The following is a 26,424-nucleotide window of genomic DNA, read 5'->3' as shown; positions in this document are numbered from 1 at the left end:
TCCTGAGCTGTATCCATGGTGACTCCTGAGGTGTATCCATGGTGACTCCTGAGGTGTATCCATGGTGACTCCTGAGCTGTGTCCATGGTGACTCCTGAGCTGTATCCATGGTGACTCCTGAGCTGTATCCATGGTGACTCCTGAGGTGAATCCATGGTGACTCCTGAGCTGTGTCCATGGTGACTCCTGAGCTGTATACATGGTGACTCCTGAGCTGTATCCATGGTGACTCCTGAGGTGTATCCATGGTGACTCCTGAGGTGTATTCATGGTGACTCCTGAGGTGTATCCATGGTGACTCCTGAGCTGTATCCATGGTGACTCCTGAGCTGTATCCATGGTGACTCCTGAGCTGTATCCATGGTGACTCCTGAGCTGTATCCATGGTGACTCCTTGTGTTCAGAGATGATACAGGGTTTCTGTCATCCATCACTATTTCTCACTGAATGTGTGTGTGTGTGTGGTAAAGAAAGAGTGTGTGTGTGCTTGTGTGTGCGTGTGTGCGTGAGAATGTGTGAGTGTCTGAGTGTGTGTGTCCGTGCGTGCGTGTGTGCGTGAGTGAGTGAGTGAGTGTGTGAGTGTGTGTGTGTGTCTGTGTGTGTGTGTGCGTGTGTTTGTGTGTGTGTACAGGATGGGGTGACCTTTTTTCCCCCCTGGCTATGTGTGTGCGTTTCCCTAGGCTTTATCATTTATTTGCCTGAGTAAATAATTAATCGACGAGTCTCAAATGGGTCTGTCTGCTAGTGAAAGAAAGAGAGAAGCAAGGACACAGTGTCTTTCACTTCCAGCTTTGGTCTTCACTGAGAAACATAACAAATCTCTTCTCCTCCAGCTTTGGTCTTTACGGAGAAACAGAAGAAAGTGTAGCCACAAGAGAAATCGAATGACCCTTGTACATCTTAAAGGCACCGACCGTTTTTCTTCCTGAGAGACTATTTGGTGCTTACAGATAGTATTATGACATAACATTACCGTGAAATAAGATACGATTAAACATATAAAGACAACTACTTTTTTTCCTCTCAAAAACATCGTTCCACATTGTTCCTCACAAAAATGTTTTCCTATGATGTCTCCACTGAACATGACCCAGTACTGATAGGTCAGGGGCACAGCACGTTTCAAAGGGCTATGGACCGTTTGATAGAGAGAGCCAGTCAAATGCCAGGAACTGGGTCTATCACTTAGCTAATGGCTTCGATTGGCTCATTAGTGCACAGATTCAGCCAATCCCCTCAATGACACCTGTTGGGTTGTCGGGAAGGAGCATTATCTTGATCATCCTTCTGCATGTCTCCTGGATATTTAGTGTTCTGAAAACACATTGGAGATGAGTGTATGGGGAATCTCTACCAGGAATTAGTTTTAACATCCATTTTCTGTGAAGTCAGTGCAGGAAAATAAACAACCTTGCTCTGGGCTTTGGAAGAAAAGGAGCCATTAGCCCCATGTGATTTAGCTATGGGTATAAACAACACAATTCTGTGATTAAACCCTCCTAGAACTGCCAAGGTCAAATTAAATACATTTTAGGTGTACCATAAACATATAATCATGAGGCTTTGCGCGAATTATGTACACAAAAGCAACATTTATTATGTTCTGAATTACTTTATCATGTTCAGTGGTGTGTTTCGCCAGAGGCACATTGCTAAAATTACTGAAATCAGATAGGGATGGGGGATATTTGCAGGGCAAAAAAACGGTTTCCATCGACTAAGAACTGACAACGTGACACCAGGTCACACCAGTAGAACCAGCAGTCTTCAGGCTAGAACATTCTGCCTTGGGTCGGCTGAGACACACACATTCCACAGTCTGCCTTTGATAACCGAGGCAGAGATGACAGAACAGAACATTAGTGTTGGTCAGGTCTAAGCCTTGGGCTAACTAAGATGCTCCAATAAGCGAGAAAGCAGACCTGGGTTCAAATAATATTCAAAAACATTTCAAATCATTTATATCTGTGCTTGATTGAACTTGCCAGGCTTAATGGTGCCAATAGAACACTTCCAAAAGCGCAAATCTCAACCCATCTGGCAGTCCAGGCAGGCAAAAGCATTTAGAATGTTTTCAAATAGTATTTAAACCCAGGTCTGCCATGGGCTAACTAAGATGATGCTGAGCAAGAGAGAGCCCTTGAAAAAAAATAAGTTCACTGAACCGTCCTGTTAAACAAACAGTATCAGCATGTATAGGACCTGGACCACACCCAAGCATACACACTAATTGTTGAAAGAAGAAAATACCTGCTTGAACTTCAGGTCTCTGGTTGTGAGTAGGTTTGAGTTACTTCTGTTACCTGAGGTTGACTATAGCTAGGCTATAGTACTCAACTCCAGACCTTGAGGGCCACAGTACAGCTGGTTTTGTGATTCAAGCTATATAACACTATGACACTATGACACTATGACACAATAACACTATAAACTATGACAATATGACATTATGACACTATGACACTATAACACTATGACATTATGACACTATAAACTATGACACTATAACACTATGACACTATAACACTATGACACTATAACACTATGACACTATAACACTATGACACTATGACACTATAACACTATGACACTATGACACTATAACACTATAACACTATGACACTATGACACTATAACACTATGACACTATGACACTATGACACTATGACACTATAACACTATGACACTATGACACTATGACACTATGACACTATAACACTATAACACTATGACACTATGACACTATAACACTATGACACTATAACACTATGACACTATAACACTATGACACTATGACACTATGACACTATAACACTATGACACTATGACACTATAACACTATAACACTATGACACTATGACACTATAACACTATGACACTATAACACTATGACACTATAACACTATGACACTATGACACTATAACACTATGACACTATAACACTATGACACTATAACACTATGACACTATGACACTATAACACTATGACACTATAACACTATGACACAACACTATAACACTATGACACTATAACACTATAACACTATGACACTATAACACTATGACACTATAACACTATGACACTATGACACTATAACACTATGACACTATAACACTATGACACTATAACACTATGACACTATGACACTATAACACTATGACACTATAACACTATGACACAACACTATAACACTATGACACTATAACACTATGACACTATGACACTATAACACTATGACACTATAACACTATGACACTATAACACTATGACACTATGACACTATGACACTATAACACTATGACACTATGACACTATAACACTATAACACTATGACACTATGACACTATAACACTATGACACTATAACACTATGACACTATAACACTATGACACTATGACACTATAACACTATGACACTATAACACTATGACACTATAACACTATGACACTATAACACTATGACACTATAACACTATGACACAACACTATAACACTATGACACTATAACACTATGACACTATAACACTATGACACTATGACACTATAACACTATGACACTATAACACTATGACACTATAACACTATGACACTATGACACTATAACACTATGACACTATAACACTATGACACAACACTATAACACTATGACACTATAACACTATGACACTATGACACTATAAACTATGACACTATAACACTATGACACTATGACACTATGACACTATGACACTATGACACTATAACACTATAACACTATGACACTATGACACTATAACACTATGACACTATGACACTATAACACTATGACACTATAACACTATGACACTATGACACTATAACACTATAACACTATGACACTATAACACTATAACACTATGACACTATGACACTATAACACTATGACACTATGACACTATGACACTATGACACTATGACACTATGACACTATAACACTATGACACTATAACACTATAACACTATGACACTATGACACTATAACACTATGACACTATGACACTATGACACTATAACACTATAACACTATGACACTATGCTTTGGCGGGAGTGGGTGGGGTTATATCCTTCCTGTTTGGCCCTGTCCGGGGTTTCTTCGGATGGGGCCACAGTGTCTCCGGACCGCTCCTGTCTCAGCCTCCAGTATTTATGCTGCAGTAGTTTATGTGTCGGGGGCTGGGGTTAGTTGGTTATACCTGGAGTACTTCTCCTGTCTTATCCAGTGTCCTGTGTGAATTTAAGTATGCTCTCTCTAATTCTCTCGTTTCTCTCTTTCTCTCTGAGAACCTGAGCCCTAGGACCATACGTCCAGGACTACCGGGCATGATGACACCTTGCTGTCCCCAGTCCGCCTGGCCTTGCTGCTATTCCAGTTTCAACTGTTCTGCCTACGGCTCACGAAACCCCTACCTGTCCCAGACCTGCTGTTTTCAACTCTAAATGATCGGCTATGAAAAGCCAACTGAGAGACCTGAGCCCTAGGACCATACTGCCGGGACTACCGGCCGTGGTGACTCCTTGCTGTCCCCAGTCCGCCTGGCCTTGCTGCTATTCCAGTTTAAACTGTTCTGCCTGCGGTTATGGAACCCCTACCTGTCCCAGACCTGCTGTTTTAAACTCTAATGATCGGCTATGAAAAAGCCAACTGAGATTTATTCCTGATTATTATTTGACCATGCTTGTCACTTATGAACATTTTTGAACATCTTGGCATGGTTCTGTTATAATCTCCACCCCGGCACAGCCAGAAGAGGACTGGCCACCCTCATAGCCTGGTTCCTCTCTAGGTTTCTTCCTAGGTTTTGCCTTTCTAGGGAGTTTTTCCTAGCCACCGTGCTTCTACACCTGCATTATTAGCTGTTTGGGGTTTTAGGCTGGGTTTCTGTACAGCACTTCGAGATATTAGCTGATGTAAGAAGGGCTATATAAAATAAAATTGATTGATTGATTGATTGATATAACACTATGACACTATGACACTATAACACTATAACACTATGACACTATAACACTATGACACTATAACACTATGACACTATGACACTATAACACTATGACACTATAACACTATGACACTATAACACTATGACACTATAACACTATGACACTATGACACTATAACACTATGACACTATAACACTATGACACAACACTATAACACTATAACACTATGACACTATAACACTATGACATTATGACACTATGACACTATAACACTATGACACTATAACACTATGACACTATAACACTATGACACTATGACACTATAACACTATGACACTATAACACTATGACACAACACTATAACACTATGACACTATAACACTATGACACTATGACACTATAAACTATGACACTATAACACTATGACACTATGACACTATGACACTATGACACTATGACACTATAACACTATAACACTATGACACTATGACACTATAACACTATGACACTATGACACTATAACACTATGACACTATAACACTATAACACTATGACACTATAACACTATGACACTATGACACTATAACACTATAACACTATGACACTATAACACTATGACACTATAACACTATGACACTATGACACTATAACACTATGACACTATAACACTATGACACAACACTATAACACTATGACACTATAACACTATGACACTATGACATTATAACACTATGACACTATAACACTATGACACTATGACATTATGACACTATGACACTATAACACTATGACACTATGACACTATGACATTATGACACTATGACACTATGACACTATGACACTATGACACTATGACACTATAACACTATGACACTATGACATTATAACACTATGACATTATGACACTATGACACTATGACACTATGACATTATGACACTATGACACTATGACATTATGACACTATGACACTATGACACTATGACACTATAACACTATAACACTATAACACTATGACACTATGACACTATGACATTATAACACTATGACACTATGACACTATAACACTATGACACTATGACACTATGACACTATAACACTATAACACTATATATAACACTATAACACTATGACACTATGACACTATGACACTATGACATTATGACACTATGACACTATGACACTATGACACTATAACATTATAACACTATAACACTATGACACTATAACACTATAACACTATAACACTATGACACTATGACACTATAACACTATGACACTATGACACTATGACACTATGACACTATGACGCTATAACATTATGACACTATAACACTATGACACTATGACATTATGACACTATGACACTATAACACTATGACACTATGACACTATGACATTATGACATGGTCAGAGATGGTAACTACTGTAATACAGTCTGATATCGAAAGGGAAATAATACTATCAGCAAAAACTGTTCAATGCACCAATTAAAGGTAATTTCTGTTTGAGACGATTTATGCAGCGTTTACTGCAAACGCGGGAACATTGCCTTTAAAGCGTGGCACTGCGGACAAAGTGCGATCGGATTGAATCCCGGCCCTTAACGATAATGACAGACAGACAGACAGACAGACAGACAGTAGTATGCCAGGTAGACCAGAAGGAGGAGGGGAGGAGTAACATAAACTACTGTCAATCAAATATTACACCAATACTCTTGTCATCAATAACGTCAGGCTCAGAGATGCACCACAACACCAAAATGACCAATCATCGCTCTCCCTTGGAGAACTTCCAGGTGCATAGTGAGCACGAGAATTCAATATGTGTGTCAGACGACTATCATTGATTCCAATATTGGTCATTGTTCATCGGTGGTAATAGCATTTTATATTGCCTGCGACTGTTTCTTACGATCTGAGGAGATAAGAGGGGCTATCACCTTTGGAAAAGGCATCTCCTAGTTGTTTTCCGTAGGAGGAAATTGAAACATTCCATCTTGAAAAAGTAGGTAATAAAAAGTTGAATTGCTGCAGATTGTTCCCTAAATGTGATTGGAATGAAATCGGGGGGATGCCATCGCTTTGGCAGTCAGATCCATTTCGGCAAAGGCAAGGGTAAGATTTTTTTTACTTTCCTGAATATAGGCTTCACGTATGGCCTGAAATAATATATGTTTTATTGTCAAATACACCAGATAGGTGCAGTGAAATGTGTTGTTTTACAGGGTCAGCCATAGTAGTACGGTGCCCCTGGAGCAAATTAGGGTTAAGTGCCTTGCTCAAGGGCACATCAATCGATTTTTCACCTCGACGGCTCGAGTATTCAAACCAGCGACCTTTCGGTTACTGGCCCAACGCTCTAACCGCTAGACTGCCTGCAACCCTGCCAACAGCTAGTGTTTCAGACCAAAAGCATTGAACTAAGATCTTCAGATGAAACATGAGTGTGGCGTCTCATACCTATCTAGAGATACCAACCTGTCCCACAGAAATACTGCAGGCAAAGCAAACTCACACACACTGTAGTTATGTACTTTGTGGATAGCTTGATGACCTTTCATTGCCTGTGTATTTACAGTATAATGAACAGGCATAGGGTATAGGGTACCTAATTTCAAAATAGGGTTCATCATCACCGTCAATCGTCAATGATTATTTCTTCACGTTTTACTGGTGAAATGTCCAAACTGAATCTCCGTGCCAATCATTTGATTGATCTCAATCAGTTTCATGGGGAATATGCATTTAGATCTTGTTCAATTATTGTTTCGTGTGAGAATTATATACAGACGGTGTTAAGAAACTATTCGCTTTTCAATCAAAGCATACATCCTGCCTAGTGGCTCTGTTGAGGTTTGGCGCATGAGAAAATACAATGTGACTATTTAGCTTCGGCTAACCATCCTAAAATGTCATTGGAAACGAGGAGGTGTTTTTGGTGCAACAGTGACGTTGTATGCCTACTATGCTATGCTATTATAATCCGTTCTGTTACGTAAAATGAAAATGAACCATTATGTGATCTTGCCAGACATTGATTCAGATTTGATCTGACTAAACCAGCACCATTGTGAGAAGTGCTAATCTTCTATTAGTAATAATAATAATAATAATAATAATAATAATAATAATAATAATGATAATAATAATGATAACTGATGAGTAGGACTATTAGGCGACAGATCTTGATGAGATGTAATTTTAAGTGATCGGAGCGCCCCTTCGTGGTGCTGAAAGGAAAGCGCCAGGACCGTGCAATGATGTTAAAAAAGTTGAACCAACTTGTGGTGCTGAAGGATAGCTGAAGGATAGGTCTGCCGTTCGGCCAGTACAGGAACAAACAACAATAATTTGCAGTAGGCCTATAGCCTACGACTATGTGGTATAGCTATCAGTAGGCTACAGCCTAATGTAAATACAAATATATTTAGCGTAATATCATTGCACAGTTTGTGAGGAGAGCTGTATTGCTAGTAGGCATTTCCTTGTATTGTGTAGCTTACACGCTTGATCGTAAATAAACGTTGATTTGATTACCTTGAAGACATGACTACAATATACCCTATTACAGAATAAAAGAAAACAGAGAGGTGAACTATACATTCATATAATTTATATACATAGATTTGACATGCTATCAAAGCAATCGACCAAGTAGGGAACTGGGGGGCTGTGGACACTGAGTAGGGAGATGGGGTTCATATGGGTGACATGAGGGTGTGGTGGTGTTGATGGGAGAAGTGGACTAACTTGTCTTACCTCTTTCTCTCCTCTCTTTGTTTTTCTGTCTGTGTCTATCCTCTCACCTCATCTCCTCTGTCCCTCCCTGTATCTCCTCTCACCTCATCTCCTCTCCTCTGTCCCTCCCTGTCTCTCCTCTAACCTCATCTCCTCTGTCCCTCCCTGTCTCTCCTCTCATCTCATCTCCTCTCCTCTGCCCCTCCCTATCTCTCCTCTCACCTCATCTCCTCTCCTCTGTCCCTCCCTGTCTCTCCTCTAACCTCATCTCCTCTGTCCCTCCCTGTCTCTCCTCTCATCTCATCTCCTCTCCTCTGTCCCTCCCTGTCTCTCCTCTAACCTCATCTCCTCTGTCCCTCCCTGTATCTCCTCTCACCTCATCTCCTCTCCTATGTCCCTCCCTGTCTCTCCTCTAACCTCATCTCCTCTGTCCCTCCCTGTCTCTCCTCTCATCTCCTCTCCTCTGTCCCTCCCTGTATCTCCTCTCACCTCATCTCCTCTCCTCTGTCCCTCCCTGTATCTCCTCTCACCTCATCTCCTCTCCTCTGTCCCTCCCTGTATCTCCTCTCACCTCATCTCCTATCCTCTGTCCCTCCCTGCCTCTCCTCTCACCTCCTCTCCTCTGCCCCTCCCTGTCTCTCCTCTCCTCTCACCTCATCTCCTCTCCTCTGTCCCTCCCTGTATCTCCTCTCACCTCATCTCCTCTCCTCTGCCCCTCCCTGTCTCTCCTCTCACCTCATCTCCTCTCCTCTGTCCCTCCCTGTCTCTCCTCTCCTCTCACCTCCTCTCCTCTCCTCTGCCCCTCCCTGTATCTCCTCTAACCTCCTCTCCTCTGCCCCTCCCTGTCTCTCCTCTCCTCTCACCTCATCTCCTCTCCTCTGTCCCTCCCTGTCTCTCTCTCCTCTCACCTCATCTCCTCTCCTCTGTCCTCCCTGTCTCTCCTCTCCTCTCACCTCATCTCCTCTCCTCTGCCCTCCTGTCTCTCCTCTCACCTCATCTCCTCTCCTCTGCCCTCCCTGTCTCTCCTCTAACCTCATCTCCTCTGCCCCTCCCTGTCTCTCCTCTCATCTCTCTCTCTCTGTCCCTCCTGTCTCTCCTCTCCTCTCACCTCATCTCCTCTCCTCTGTCCCTCAATGTATCTCCCTCTCACCCTCATCTCCCTCTCCTCTGTCCCTCAATGTATCTCCTCTCACCTCATCTCCTCTCCTCTGTCCCTCCCTGTATCTCCTCTCAACTCATCTCCTCTGTCCTCCTGTCTCTCCCTCTCCTCTGACCTCCTCTGCCCTCCCTGTATCTCCTCTCACCTCATCTCTCTCCTCTGTCCCTCCCTGTCTCTCTCTAACCTCATCTCCTCTGTCCCTCCCTTCTCTCCTCTCTCTCACCTCATCTCTCTCTCTCTGCCCCCTCTCCTGTCTCTCCTCTAACCTCATCTCCTCTCCTCTGTCCCTCCCTGTCTCTCCTCTCCTCTCCTCTCCTCTGTCCCTCCCTGTCTCTCCTCTCCTCTCACCTCATCTCCTCTCCTCTGCCCCTCCCTGTCTCTCCTCTAACCTCATCTCCTATCCTCTGTCCCTCCCTGTCTCTCCTCTCATCTCCTCTCATCTGTCCCTCCCTGTCTCTCCTCTCATCTCCTCTCCTCTGTCCCTCCCTGTCTTTCCTCTCATCTCCTCTCCTCTGTCCCTCCCTGTCTCTCCTCTCATCTCCTCTCCTCTGTCCCTCCCTGTCTCTCCTCTCATCTCATCTCCTCTGTCCCTCCCTGTCTCTCCTCTCACCTCATCTCCTCTCCTCTGCCCCTCCCTGTCTCTCCTCTCCTCTCACCTCATCTCCTCTCCTCTGTCCCTCCCTGTCTCTCCTCTCCTCTCACCTCATCTCCTCTCCTCTGTCCCTCCCTGTCTCTCCTATAACCTCATCTCCTCTCCTCTGTCCCTCCCTGTCTCTCCTCTCATCTCATCTCCTCTGTCCCTCCCTGTCTCTCCTCTCCTCTCACCTCATCTCCTCTGCCCCTCCCTGTCTCTCCTCTAACCTCATCTCCTCTCCTCTGTCCCTCCCTGTCTCTCCTCTCCTCTCACCTCATCTCCTCTCCTCTGTCCCTCCCTGTCTCTCCTCTCACCTAATCTCCTCTCCTCTGTCCCTCCCTGTATCTCCTCTCACCTCATCTCATCTCCTCTGTCCCTCCCTGTCTCTCCTCTCCTCTCACCTCATCTCCTCTCCTCTGTCCCTCCCTGTCTCTCCTCTCACCTCATCTCCTCTCCTCTGCCCCTCCCTGTCTCTCCTCTAACCTCATCTCCTCCTCTCTGTCCCTCCTGTCTCTCCTCTAACCTCATCTCCTCTCCCTCTGTCCCTCCCTGTCTCTCCTCTAACCTCATCTCCTCTCCTCTGTCCCTCCCTGTCCTCTCCTCATCTCCTCTCCTCTGTCCCTCCCTGTCTCTCCTCTCCTCTCACTCATCTCCTCTCCTCTGCCCTCCCTGTCTCTCCTCTCACCTCATCTCCCTCCTCTGTCCCTCCCAGTATCTCCTCTAACCTCCTCTCCTCTGTCCCTCCCTGTATCTCCTCCAACCTCCTCTCCTCTCCTCTGTCCCTCCCTGTCTCTCCTCTCCTCTCACCTCATCTCCTCTCCTCTGCCCCTCCCTGTCTCTCCTCTCACCTCATCTCCTCTCCTCTGTCCCTCCCAGTATCTCCTCTAACCTCCTCTCCTCTGTCCCTCCCTGTATCTCCTCCAACCTCCTCTCTCTCCTCTGTCCCTCCTGTCTCTCTCTCCTCTCACCTCATCTCCTCTCCTCTGTCCCTCCCTGTCTCTCCTCTAACCTCCTCTCCTCTGTCCCTCCCTGTCTCTCCTCTCCTCTCACCTCCTCTCCTCTCCTCTGCCCCTCCCTGTATCTCCTCTAACCTCCTCTCCTCTGTCCCTCCCTGTCTTTCCACTCATCTCATCTCCTCTGCCCCTCCCTGTCTCTCCTCTCACCTCATCTCCTCTCCTCTGCCCCTCCCTGTCTCTCCTCTCCTCTCACCTCATCTCCTCTCCTCTGTCCCTCCCTGTCTCTCCTCTCCTCTCACCTCATCTCCTCTCCTCTGTCCCTCCCTGTCTCTCCTCTCCTCTCACCTCATCTCCTCTCCTCTGCCCCTCCCTGTCTCTCCTCTCACCTCATCTCCTCTCCTCTGCCCCTCCCTGTCTCTCCTCTAACCTCATCTCCTCTGCCCCTCCCTGTCTCTCCTCTCATCTCCTCTCCTCTGTCCCTCCCTGTCTCTCCTCTCCTCTCACCTCATCTCCTCTCCTCTGTCCCTCAATGTATCTCCTCTCACCTCATCTCCTCTCCTCTGTCCCTCAATGTATCTCCTCTCACCTCATCTCCTCTCCTCTGTCCCTCCCTGTATCTCCTCTCACCTCATCTCCTCTGTCCCTCCCTGTCTCTCCTCTCCTCTGACCTCCTCTGCCCCTCCCTGTATCTCCTCTCACCTCATCTCCTCTCCTCTGTCCCTCCCTGTCTCTCCTCTAACCTCATCTCCTCTGTCCCTCCCTGTCTCTCCTCTCCTCTCACCTCATCTCCTCTCCTCTTTCCCTCCCTGTATCTCCTCTCATCTCCTCTCCTCTGTCCCTCCCTGTCTCTCCTCTCCTCTCCTCTGCCCCTCCCTGTCTCTCCTCTAACCTCATCTCCTCTCCTCTGTCCCTCCCTGTCTCTCCTCTCCTCTCCTCTGTCCCTCCCTGTCTCTCCTCTCCTCTCACCTCATCTCCTCTCCTCTGCCCCTCCCTGTCTCTCCTCTAACCTCATCTCCTATCCTCTGTCCCTCCCTGTCTCTCCTCTCATCTCCTCTCCTCTGTCCCTCCCTGTCTTTCCTCTCATCTCCTCTCCTCTGTCCCTCCCTGTCTCTCCTCTCATCTCCTCTCCTCTGTCCCTCCCTGTCTCTCCTCTCATCTCATCTCCTCTGTCCCTCCCTGTCTCTCCTCTCACCTCATCTCCTCTCCTCTGCCCCTCCCTGTCTCTGCTCTCCTCTCACCTCATCTCCTCTCCTCTGTCCCTCCCTGTCTCTCCTCTCCTCTCACCTCATCTCCTCTCCTCTGTCCCTCCCTGTCTCTCCTATAACCTCATCTCCTCTCCTCTGTCCCTCCCTGTCTCTCCTCTCATCTCCTCTCCTCTGTCCCTCCCTGTCTCTCCTCTCCTCTCACCTCATCTCCTCTGCCCCTCCCTGTCTCTCCTCTAACCTCATCTCCTCTCCTCTGTCCCTCCCTGTCTCTCCTCTCCTCTCACCTCATCTCCTCTCCTCTGTCCCTCCCTGTCTCTCCTCTCACCTCATCTCCTCTCCTCTGTCCCTCCCTGTATCTCCTCTCACCTCATCTCATCTCCTCTGTCCCTCCCTGTCTCTCCTCTCCTCTCACCTCATCTCCTCTCCTCTGTCCCTCCCTGTCTCTCCTCTCACCTCATCTCCTCTCCTCTGTCCCTCCCTGTCTCTCCTCTCACCTCATCTCCTCTCCTCTGCCCCTCCCTGTCTCTCCTCTAACCTCATCTCCTCTCCTCTGTCCCTCCCTGTCTCTCCTCTAACCTCATCTCCTCTCCTCTGTCCCTCCCTGTCTCTCCTCTAACCTCATCTCCTCTCCTCTGTCCCTCCCTGTCTCTCCTCTCATCTCCTCTCCTCTGTCCCTCCCTGTCTTTCCTCTCCTCTCACCTCATCTCCTCTCCTCTGTCCCTCCCAGTATCTCCTCTAACCTCCTCTCCTCTGTCCCTCCCTGTATCTCCTCCAACCTCCTCTCCTCTCCTCTGTCCCTCCCTGTCTCTCCTCTCATCTCCTCTCCTCTGTCCCTCCCTGTCTCTCCTCTCCTCTCCTCTGTCCCTCCATGTCTCTCCTCTCACCTCATCACCTCACTCTTCTGCTTCTCCTTTTGGCAGTTAGACGTGTCGGAGATCTTACCAAGCCTATACTAGCGACACCAGGAAATAATTTGCAACAAGCTTTGCGTAGATGTGTCTCAACTGTCGTAACCAAAGCACTTCAAAAGGAAGATGATGATATTATTACAGCATCAAGTCAACTCAGTTTAGTAGATTGTGATGCCATCGTAATACGTATCACAGATATAACGCCTCAGTCCAAAAGTAATCAGCCTACAGAATTTTTTCACAGCAACACGTGAGCCATAAAACACACCCATGACACAGCATTAAAAGTACTGTGTCATTTGAATAAGCCAGGCAAGACCCGTTGGGTTACCACTGTGCCTGTAGTCATGGTGATACGCCATGATGACTAAAATACCATAGCAACTACACACCACACACCACACAAAACAGCCTCACCCATCAGTATTTGACTTCCAGGATACTGAACTTGGTCTACACAATGATTTTTGTCCTGTAAAAAGCTGTGTTATGTTTTCCTCTCTTCAAACATGATGTAATCTGTTTGCCACTGACACAGACTGTGAAGCTCACTTGTCACTGAAATGTCACCAACGGCCAACATCATGCAAAACAAAATCACAATGGCGGAAATTGGGCGGTGATGTCATTTAAACTGTGTGTGTACGTGTGTGTGTGTACGTGTGGGTTTTGTATTCCCCAAACATCCCTTTTAATCTGCCTTGGGCATTAGCTAAAAATAAACCTCTCTCCCTCCTCTCAAGAATGTTTCTTATCACCCAACCCCACTACCCCCTACATCACCTTATCACCCCACTACCCCCTACATCACCTTATTACCTTATCACCCCACTACCTCTACATCACCTTATTACCTTATCACCCCACTACCCCTACATCACCTTATCACCCCACCACCCCTACATCACCTTATCACCCACTACCTCTACATCACCTTATCACCCCACTACCCCTACATCAGCTTATCACCCCACTACCCCTACATCACCTTATCACCCCACTACCCCTACATCACCTTATCACCCCACTAACCCTAAATCACCTTATAACCTTATCACCCCACTACCCTACATCACCTTATCACCCCACTACCCCTACATCACCTTATCACCCCCACTACCCCTACATTACCTTATCACCCCACTACCTCTACATCACCTTATCACCCCACTACCCCTACATCACCTTATCACCCCCCTACCTCTACATCACCTTATCACCCCACTACCTCTACATCACCTTATCACCCCACTACCCCTACATCACCTTATCACCTCACTATCCCCTACATCACTTTATCACCTTATCACCCCACTACCCATACATCACCTTATCACCCCACTACCCCTACATCACCTTATCACCTTATCACCCCCCACTCCCCACATAACCTTTATCACCCCACTACCCCTAAATCACCTTATCACCCCACTACCCCTACATTACCTTTATCACCCCCACTACCTCTACATCACCTTATCACCCCACTACCCCTACAACACCTTATCACCCCACTACCTCTACATCACCTTATCACCCCACTACCCCTACATCACCTTATCACCCCACTACCCCTACATTACCTTATCACCCCACTACCCTACATCACCTTATCACCCCACTACCTCTACATCACCTTATCACCCCACTACCCCCTACATCACCTTATCACCCCACTACCCCTACATCACCTTATCACCCCACTACCCCCTACATCACCTTATCACCCCACTACCTCTACATCACCTTATCACCCCACTACCTCTACATCACCTTATCACCCCACTACCCCCTACATCACCTTATCACCCCACTACCCCCTACATCACCTTATCGCCCCACTACCTCTACATCACCTTATCACCCCACTACCCCCTACATCACCTTATCACCCCACTACCTCTACATCACCTATCACCCCACTACCCCATCACCTTATCACCCCAACTCCACATCACCTTATCACCCCACTACCCAATCACCGTATCACCCCACTACCCTACATCACCTTATCACCCCACTACCCCCTACATCACCTTACACCCCACTACCCCCACATCACCTTATCACCCCACTACCCCCTACATCACCTTATCACCCCACTACCTCTACATCACCTATCACCCCACACCCCTACATCACCTTATCACCCCACTACCTCTACATCACCTTATCACCCAACTACCCCCTACATCACCTTATCACCCCACTACCCCTACATCACCTTATCACCCCACTAACCCCAAATCACCTTATAACCTTATCACCCCACTACCCTACATCACCTTATCACCCCACTACCCCTACATCACCTTATCACCCCACTACCCCTACATTACCTTATCACCCCACTACCTCTACATCACCTTATCACCCCACACCCCTACATCACCTTATCACCCCGCTATCTACATCACCTTATCACCCCACTACCTCTACATCACCTTATCACCCCACTACCCCCTACATCACCTTATCACCTCACTATCCCCTACATCACCTTATCACCATCACCCCACTACCCATACATCACCTTATCACCCCACTACCCCTACATCACCTTATCACCTATCACCCCACTACCCCTTCATAACCTTATCACCCCATACCCCTAAATCACCTTATCACCCCACTACCCTACATTACCTTATCACCCCACTACCTCTACATCACCTTATCACCCCAATACCCATACAACACCTTATCACCCCACTACCCCTACATCACCTTATCACCCCAACTACCCCTACATCACCTTATCGCCCCACACCCCTACATTACCTTATCACCCCACTACCCTACATCACCTTATCACCCCACTCCCTCTACATCACATCACCCCACTACCCCCTACATCACCTATCACCCCACTACCCTACATCACCTTATCACCCCACTACCCCTACATCACCTTATCACCCCACCACTACATCACCTTATCACCACTACCCTACATCACCTTATCACCCCACACCACATCACCTATCACCCCACTACCCCCTACATCACCTTATCACCCCACTACTACATCACCTTATCACCCCACTACCCCCTACATCACCTTTCACCCCACTACCCCAAATCACCTGATCACCCCCTCACTTACACCCCACTACCCTACATCACCTTATCACCCCACTACCCCACATCACCTTATCACCCCACTACCCCCACATCACCTTATCACCACACTACCCCTACATCACCTTATCACCCCACTACCTTTACATCACCTTATCACCCCACTACCTCTACATCACCTTATCACCCTACTACCCCCTACATCACCTTATCATCCCACTACCCCACACACCATCACCCCACTACCCCTACATCACCTTATCACCCCACTACCCCTAAATCACCTTATCACCCCACTACCCCCTACATCACCTTATCACCCCAATACCCCTACACACCTTATCCCCCACTACCCTACATCACCTTATCACACTCCCCTACATCACTTATCACCCCACACTACATTACCTTATCACCCCACTACCTCTACATCACCTTATCACCCACTACCCCTACATCACCTTATCACCCCGCTACCCCTACATCACCTTATCACCCCACTCCCTCTACATCACCTTATCACCCCCACTACCCCTACATCACTTATCACCTCACTATCCCCTACATCACCTTATCACCTTATCACCCCCCTACCCATACATCACCTTATCACCCCACTCACCCCTACATCACCTTATCACCTTATCACCCCACTACCCACATAACCTATCACCCCACTACCCCTAAATCACCTTATCACCCCACTACCCCCTACATTACCTTATCACCCCACTACCTCTACATCACCTTATCACCCCACTACCCCACAACACCTTATCACCACTACCCCCTACATCACCTTATCACCCCCACTACCCCTACATCACCTTATCGCCCCACTCACCCCTACATTACCTTATCACCCCACCACCCCACATCACCTACACCCCACTACCCCCTACATCACCTTATCACCCCACACTCTACATCACCTTATCACCCCACACCCTCTACATCACCTTATCACCCCACTACCCCTACATCACCTTATCACCCCACTACCCCTACATCACCTTATCACCCCACTACCTCTACATCACCTTAACACCCCACTACCCCCTACATCACCTTATCACCCCACCACCCCTAAATCACCGTATCACCCCACTACTCCCTACATCACCTTATCACCCCACTACCCCTACATCACCTTATCACCCCACTACCCCATCACCTTATCACCCCACTACCCTACATCACTTATCACCACACTACCTCTACATCACCTTATCACCCCACCCCCTACATCACCTTATCACCCCACTACCTCTACATCACCTTATCACCCAACTACCCCCTACATCACCCTATCACCCCACACCCCCTACATCACCTTATCACCCCACTACCCCTACATCACCTTATCACCCCACTAACCCTAAATCACCTTATAACCTTATCACCCCACTACCCTACATCACCTTATCACCCCACTACCCCTACATCACCTTATCACCCCACTACCCCCTACATTACCTTATCACCCCACTACTCTACATCACCTTATCAGCCCCACTACCCCTACATCACCTTATCACCCCGCTACCTCACATCACCTATCACCCCCACTACCCTACATCACCTTATCACCCCACTACCCTACATCACCTTATCACCTCACTATCCCCCTACATCACTTTACCACCCATATCACCCCACTACCCATACATCACCTTATCACCCCACTACCCCTACATCACCTTATCACCTTATCACCCCACTACCCTACATAACCTTATCACCCCACTACCCCTAAATCACCTTATCACCCCACTACCCCTACATTACCTTATCACCCCACTACCTCTACATCACCTTATCACCCCACTACCCCTACAACACCTTATCACCCCACTACCTCTACATCACCTTATCACCCCACTACCCCCACATCACCTTATCACCCCACTACCCCCACATTACCTTATCACCCCACTACCCTACATCACCTTATCACCCCTACCACCTCTACATCACCTTATCACCCCACTACCCACATCACCTTATCACCCCACTACCCCTACATCACCTTATCACCCCACTACCCCTACATCACCTTATCACCCCACTACCTCTACATCACCTTATCACCCCCACTACCTCTACATCACCTTATCACCCCACTACCCCTACATCACCTTATCACCCCACTACCCCCTACATCACCTTATCACCCCACTACCTCTACATCACCTTATCACCCCACTACCCCCTACATCACCTTATCACCCCACTACCTCTACATCACCTTATCACCCCACTACCCCCTACATCACCTTATCACCCCACTACCCCCTATATCACCTTATCACCCCACTACCTAAATCACCGTATCACCCCACTACCCCCTACATCACCTTATCACCCCACTACCCCCTACATCACCTTATCACCCCACTACCCCCTACATCACCTTATCACACCACTACCCCACATCACCTATCACCCCACTACCCCACATCACCTTATCACCCCACACCCCTACATCACCTTATCACCCCACTACCCCACATCACCTTATCACCCAACTACCCCCACACACCTTATCACCCCACTACCCCACATCACCTTATCACCCCATAACCCTAAATCACCTTACCTTATCACCCCACTACCCCACATCACCATCACCCCACTACCCCTACATCACCTTATCACCCCACTACCCCTACATTACCTTATCACCCCACTACCTCTACATCACCTTATCACCCCACTACCCCTACATCACCTTATCACCCCGCTACCTCTACATCACCTTATCACCCCACTACCTCTACATCACCTTATCACCCCACTACCCCTACATCACCTTATCACCTCACTATCCCCTACATCACCTTATCACCTTATCACCCCACTACCCATACATCACCTTATCACCCCACTACCCCCTACATCACCTTATCACCTTATCACCCCACACCCCCACATAACCTTATCACCCCACTACCCCTAAATCACCTTATCACCCCACTACCCTCTACATTACCTTATCACCCCACTACCTCACATCACCTTATCACCCCACTACCCCCACAACACCTTATCACCCAATACCTACATCACCTTATCACCCCACTACCCCTACATCACCTTATCGCCCCACTACCCCTACATTACCTTATCACCCCACTACCTCTACATCACCTTATCACCCCACTACCTCTACATCACCTTATCACCCCACTACCCCCTACATCACCTTATCACCCCACTACCCCTACATCACCTTATCACCCCACTACCCCTACATCACCTTATCACCCCACTACCTCTACATCACCTTATCACCCCATACCTCTACATCACCTTATCACCCCACTACCCCTACATCACCTTATCACCCACTACCCCCTACATCACCTTATCACCCCCACTACCTCTACATCACCTTATCACCCCACTACCCCCTACATCACCTTATCACCCCACTACCCCTAAATCACCGTATCACCCCACTACCCCTACATCACCTTATCACCCCACTACCCCTACATCACCTTATCATCCCACTACCCCCTACATCACCTTATCACCCCACTACCCCCTACATCATCTTATCACCACACTACCTCTACATCACCTTATCACCCCACTACCCCTACATCACCTTATCACCCCACTACCTCTACATCACCTTATCACCCACTACCCCCTACATCACCTTATCACCCCACTACCCCTACATCACCTTATCACCCCACTACCCCCTACATCACCTTATCACCCCACTACCCCTAAATCACCTTATCACCCCACTACCCCCACATCACTTATCACCCCCAATACCCCTACATCACCTTATCACCCCCACTACCCTACATCACCTTATCACCCCACTACCCCTACATCACCTTATCACCCCACTACCCCTACATACCTTATCACCCAACTACCTCTACATCACCTTATCACCCCACTACCCCTACATCACCTTATCACCCCGCTACCTCTACATCACCTTATCACCCCACTACCTCTACATCACCTTATCACCCCACTACCCCTACATCACCTTATCACCTCACTATCCCCTACATCACCTTATCACCTTATCACCCCACTACCCATACATCACCTTATCACCCCACTACCCCTACATCACCTTATCACCTTATCACCCCACTACCCCCTACATAACCTTATCACCCCACTACCCCTAAATCACCTTATCACCCCACTACCCCTACATTACCTTATCACCCCACTACCTCTACATCACCTTATCACCCCACTACCCCTACAACACCTTATCACCCACTACCCCTACATCACCTTATCACCCCACTACCCCTACATCACCTTATCGCCCCACTACCCCTACATTACCTTATCACCCCACTACCTCTACATCACCTTATCACCCCACTACCCCCTACATCACCTTATCACCCCACTACCCCTACATCACCTTATCACCCCACTACCCCTACATCACCTTATCACCCCACTACCTCTACATCACCTTATCACCCCACTACCTCTACATCACCTTATCACCCCACTACCCCTACATCACCTTATCACCCCACTACCCCCTACATCACCTTATCACCCCACTACCTCTACATCACCTTATCACCCCACTACCCCCTACATCACCTTATCACCCCACTACCCCTAAATCACCGTATCACCCCACTACCCCCTACATCACCTTATCACCCCACTACCCCTACATCACCTTATCATCCCACTACCCCCTACATCACCTTATCACCCCACTACCCCCTACATCATCTTATCACCACACTACCTCTACATCACCTTATCACCCCACTACCCCCTACATCACCTTATCACCCCACTACCTCTACATCACCTTATCACCCAACTACCCCCTACATCACCTTATCACCCCACTACCCCTACATCACCTTATCACCCCACTACCCCCCTACATCACCTTATCACCCCACTACACCAAATCACCTTATCACCCCACTACCCCCTACATCACCTTATCACCCCAATACCCCTACATCACCTTATCACCCCACTACCCCCACATCACCTTATCACCCACTACCTCTACATCTCCTTATCACCCCACTACCCCCTACATCACCTTATCACCCCACTACCCCTACATCACCTTATCACCCCACTACCCTCACATCGCCAACAAACCTGCTGTTGGTCTCAGGACTGACCCAAAGGGAGCAGGAAGTTACTCTTTAGCAGGGCTCTCCAACCCTGTTCTCGGAGAGCTACCATGCTGTAAAATTTAGCTCCAACCCTAATCTAGCGCAGCTGATTCTAATAATTAGTTACAACTGGAGGGTTGGAGTTAAAACCTACAGGACGGTAGCTCCCCAGGAACAGGGTTGGAGTTAAAACCTACAGGACGGTAGCTCCCCAGGAACAGGGTTGGAGTTAAAACCTACAGGAGGGTAGCTCTCCAGGAACAGGGTTGGAGTTAAAACCTACAGGAGGGTAGCTCTCCAGGAACAGGGTTGGAGTTAAAACCTACAGGAGGGTAGCTCTCCAGGAACAGGGTTTGAGTTAAAACCTACAGGACGGTAGCTCTCCAGGAACAGGGTTGGAGTTAAAACCTACAGGAGGGTAGCTCTCCAGGAACAGGGTTGGAGTTAAAACCTACAGGAGGGTAGCTCCCCAGGAACAGGGTTGGAGTTAAAACCTACAGGAGGGTAGCTCTCCAGGAACAGGGTTGGAGTGAAAACCTACAGGAGGGTAGCTCCCCAGGAACAGGGTTGGAGTTAAAACCTACAGGAGGGTAGCTCCCCAGGAACAGGGTTGGAGTTAAAACCTACAGGAGGGTAGCTCCCCAGGAACAGGGTTGGAGTTAAAACCTACAGGAGGGTAGCTCCCTAGGAACAGGGTTGGAGTTAAAACCTACAGGAGGGTAGCTCCCCAGGAACAGGGTTGGAGTTAAAACCTACAGGAGGGTATCTCCCCAGGAACAGGGTTGGAGTTAAAACCTACAGGAGGGTAGCTCTCCAGGAACAGGGTTGGAGTGAAAACCTACAGGACGGTAGCTCTGCAGGAACAAGGTTGGAATTAAAACCTACAGGCAGGAGAGTACCTCTCCAGGAAGTTGTATGTGTTCAGCAGCCTTTCATTTGTTAGCTTTGAAAAACACAATGCTGGTGTAGGCCTAGCCTACAGAACGATCCATGCACAAAAAAGCTCAGTTTACCAAATTGATGAGACCTGCAACAGCTGATAGATATTAAGTTCACATAAGAGGCATCAGGCACATTGGAAAGTACAAACTTTGCCTAAGGCCAAGCAAACAGCTTTTAACTGTGTTTAGAGCCTCCCACCCCCTAGGTAGTGAATAGAGCCAACCGTTATTACTGTTATGAACTTATTAATTTAATTAACTGCCATTGCCAACATGAAAGAATACCTGTCCATTCACCAATTGTTTTTGGGGTTGAGCTCTGCATATTTACATCTGATATAGTCTTACCATATGTCACACAACCATCTACTCTGTCTTTCCAGTCTCTAACGGAATGGCATTCAACAGTATTAACATTATGCAGTAGTTAATGACGTTCAATCTGTAGACACAAACACACACACACACACACACAAACTTGTTTAGTTTGTACCAATAGCCTTCATTATATACATGCTCAATTCTTCATTCTGTGACATCCCTTAATCTCTTGCCTTAGCGCGGTACTTACTAAAACAAAACTCATTTTATTTTTAATATCTCACTTTCTAAAGTTTATTTTTACAAATTGTATTCACGGAAGTATTTTTTTCAAAGATTTACGTTTAATCATGGAAGTGGAATGGGAAGCCTATGACCGACTCGACCGCAACAGATGTGCAAACCTGCTTTGTGCGAATTTATAAATAAAAGCCATAATAATAGTAATATGCCTGTCATAATAACTAAAACTCTCTACAGTTGTTGTTGTCAATATGTGACTTTATAAACGTGTAATAACGTATTTGTGTATTCTTACACTACTTGGCAGGCTTCTCTGATTATCTGTTAAGAAGTAGAGCGGAGGTAGAGATCCTTTACCTGTTGCGCTAAATGAAGGTGTGGCACCCGTTCGCCGTAGGTATCAACAATTCACTGATAACTTCCGTTTTCATTTATAACACATGTCCTCCGCAAAGCAACGAAAGAAAAAAACTTCAAACCATCCGAAAAGAAACATAGCTTCTGTTCATATTTGACAATGATAGCGCCTTTCTTTGTAGTGTTTGTTGCCGTCTGTCGCTGCGAAGGAAAAGTCCCCCGTGACTGCCTTGTCCCATGTCTCTGGAAAAGCACGGCTATTTGAATGTCTGATGTTAGCCTAAGCAGGGCCTGAACTTGGGCTGCCTAGTTTGCATGGCCTTAATGAGCGATCATGTGACTTCGCCCGGATCACAAAACTTCTAAATACTCGCCCTCTCACTTGTTTAACCGCTGGTGCTCCGTTTATGAAAAAGGGTGTGGAATCAGGGCTGGATGGCATAGACTACGTTTTGATAATATTCTATTTGGATAGTATTAGTAATACTATAATAGCCTTAGATTAATCATAAAACGTGAGCTATAGTGCCTCTTTAGATATGACTTCCTTTCACTTGTCACTAAACCAGGGGTATATTCATTACGCCGACTCTGTTGCAAAACAAAACGTTTACTTCAAACAGAAAACGTTTTGCAACAAAAACGAGAGTTTCTATTGGACAAATGCAGGTAGGTCCCTCCCTGTTTCAGTATGTTTGCTTTGTTCGCTTACGTTTGGTTCATAAAATGTAAACGGTTTCCGTTGCAAAACGTAATGAATACACCCGTTCAACTGTTTTTGATACGATGCTCGTCACTAACCACGTTTCCATCCACAGTTTCTATGCGAGTAAAGTCATAACGTCCAAAAAAAAATCATGACAGCTGTGATGGAAACAGGTACTTTCGGTACAATTTTATAAATGCCGACAGATAATTTGTTCATTCGACATGGTGGGATCTTTTCGTGTTGGTAAAATTACTGATGTGATAAATGTTGGTGGAAACGCCTTTATGTGCAAATATTGATACAATCACGTCATATCGAAGTAAACTTGGGAGTCACGCGATGATATGGTCCTCTGTAGCTCAATTGGTAGAGCATGGCGCTTGTAACGCCAGGGTAGTGTGTTCGATCCCCGGGACCACTATACATAAAAATGTATGCACGCATGACTGTAAGTCGCTTTGGATAAAAGCGTCTGCTAAATGGCGTGTTATTATGATGTGGTCCTCACACTATTTCTCAGGAAAACATGCAGTTTTAAGCATCAGTTGTCAGAGCACCTTACCGATCACTGCGCCTGTACACAGCCCATCTGAAATTAGCCCACCCAACTACCTCATCCCTATATTGTTATTTATTTTGCTCTTTTGCACCCCAGTATCTCTATTTACACATAATCTCTTGCACATCTAGCATTCCAGTGTTAATACTAATTGTCATTATTTTGCACTATAGCCTATTTATTGCCTTACCTCCATAACTTGCTACATTTGCACACACTGTAAATATCACTGTATATATTTTCTGTTGTATTTTTTGACTTTATGTTTTTTTTTACCCCATATGTAACTCTGTGTTGTTGTTTTTATCGCACTGCTTTGCTTTATCTTGGCCAGGTCGCAGTTGTAAATGAGAACTTGTTCTCAACTGGCTTACCTGGTTAAATAAAGGTGAAATAAAAATAAAAATAAATTAGGCTATGATGAATTTCACAGGGTGGTGAAAGTGCAAGGTGTTATTGATGCTCCTTTCCAATAAATATTGAGGGTCTGATTCTGGTGACATGATGATCGATGCTTGACCGCCGTTTGACAAATACAAATATTCTCGCTCTTATCCATAAAAACCTCATCATATAGACTAGTCTACCAGCACAGCCCACCCACACTGTATCTGCGAGTTGTTGGCTAGAGCGCACCAGCCAACACCAGAGTGGGCACATTTGCTGTTCAACTCAACAGTTTTTGTGACAAAACTATTCATAGAGTTGTAAATGAGACGGAAACACATTGAACTTAAGATTTTTATTCGGTACATGGAAACTTAAGCGAAAAAGTAGGTCTACATTTTGTGTGCACTACGTCATCGCGCACTGAAGTCCCCAACAAATCCATTCGGTGGAATCAACTGGTGGGAAAATGTGCATATGTTCTTTATTAGATTTTAGAATATTTGCATGAAAATCTGTCGCCAATTGGATGGAAACCATGCTACTGATAATCTACAGGGGATATTATTATTTTTTTACAAACAAACAAAAACACACACATCTGCATTCAGGCCTACCTGTAAATCGATTATGTGTTCATCCACTTTTTTTTTTGTCAGTGTGCACCTGCTACACCCAAGTTGTAGTTTTTATCCCAATAGAGAAAACCATAGGACTTTCATACATCTTGGCCTTGGAGGCATGATACAGTCTACTCTAACTGTACTGACAAACAGGGTTAACAACAGCCACTAAGGATTAGTTTAGGTGGTGGATGTACTGGTGGTGTGTGGATGTGGATGTGTGTGTGAGAGAGTATGTGTTTCCACACAGGTGGTGAAAAACACTGAATATCAGATTTTCTTCTTCTTCTCATGACACCTGAGATGTTTTTCCACACCAACTCTGCCTGACAGTGATGGTGGGCAGGCATCGACTTGGCACATTAACAAGACATGACTACAACAATAACAGGACATGTGAGCTGTTGAGTCTCTGGCCTCGCTGCTTCAAAGAAATGGCCAGCGGTGGCACAGAGGAATGGAGTGGCCTCTCTCTCTCTCTCTCTCTC

General features: G+C 46.3%; 1 protein-coding gene across 1 annotated transcript in view; it reads right to left on the bottom strand.

Moving 5' to 3' along the window:
* The window catches only part of LOC121571029, a 44,067-nt gene extending 20,130 nt beyond the window's left edge, over window positions 1-23,937 (bottom strand). Inside the window, exon 1 of the mRNA XM_041882258.2 lies at window positions 23,659-23,937. The gene's annotated coding sequence lies outside the window, so the exon portion shown is untranslated. The remainder of the gene's footprint in view (window positions 1-23,658) is intronic.
* Window positions 23,938-26,424: the final 2,487 nt, after the last annotated feature.

The sequence above is a fragment of the Coregonus clupeaformis genome, chromosome 35 (assembly GCF_020615455.1).
Source record: "Coregonus clupeaformis isolate EN_2021a chromosome 35, ASM2061545v1, whole genome shotgun sequence".
NCBI lineage: Eukaryota > Metazoa > Chordata > Actinopteri > Salmoniformes > Salmonidae > Coregonus > Coregonus clupeaformis.
The sequence above is the reverse complement of the archived record's forward strand: the minus strand, read 5'-3'. Positions and strand labels throughout refer to the sequence as shown.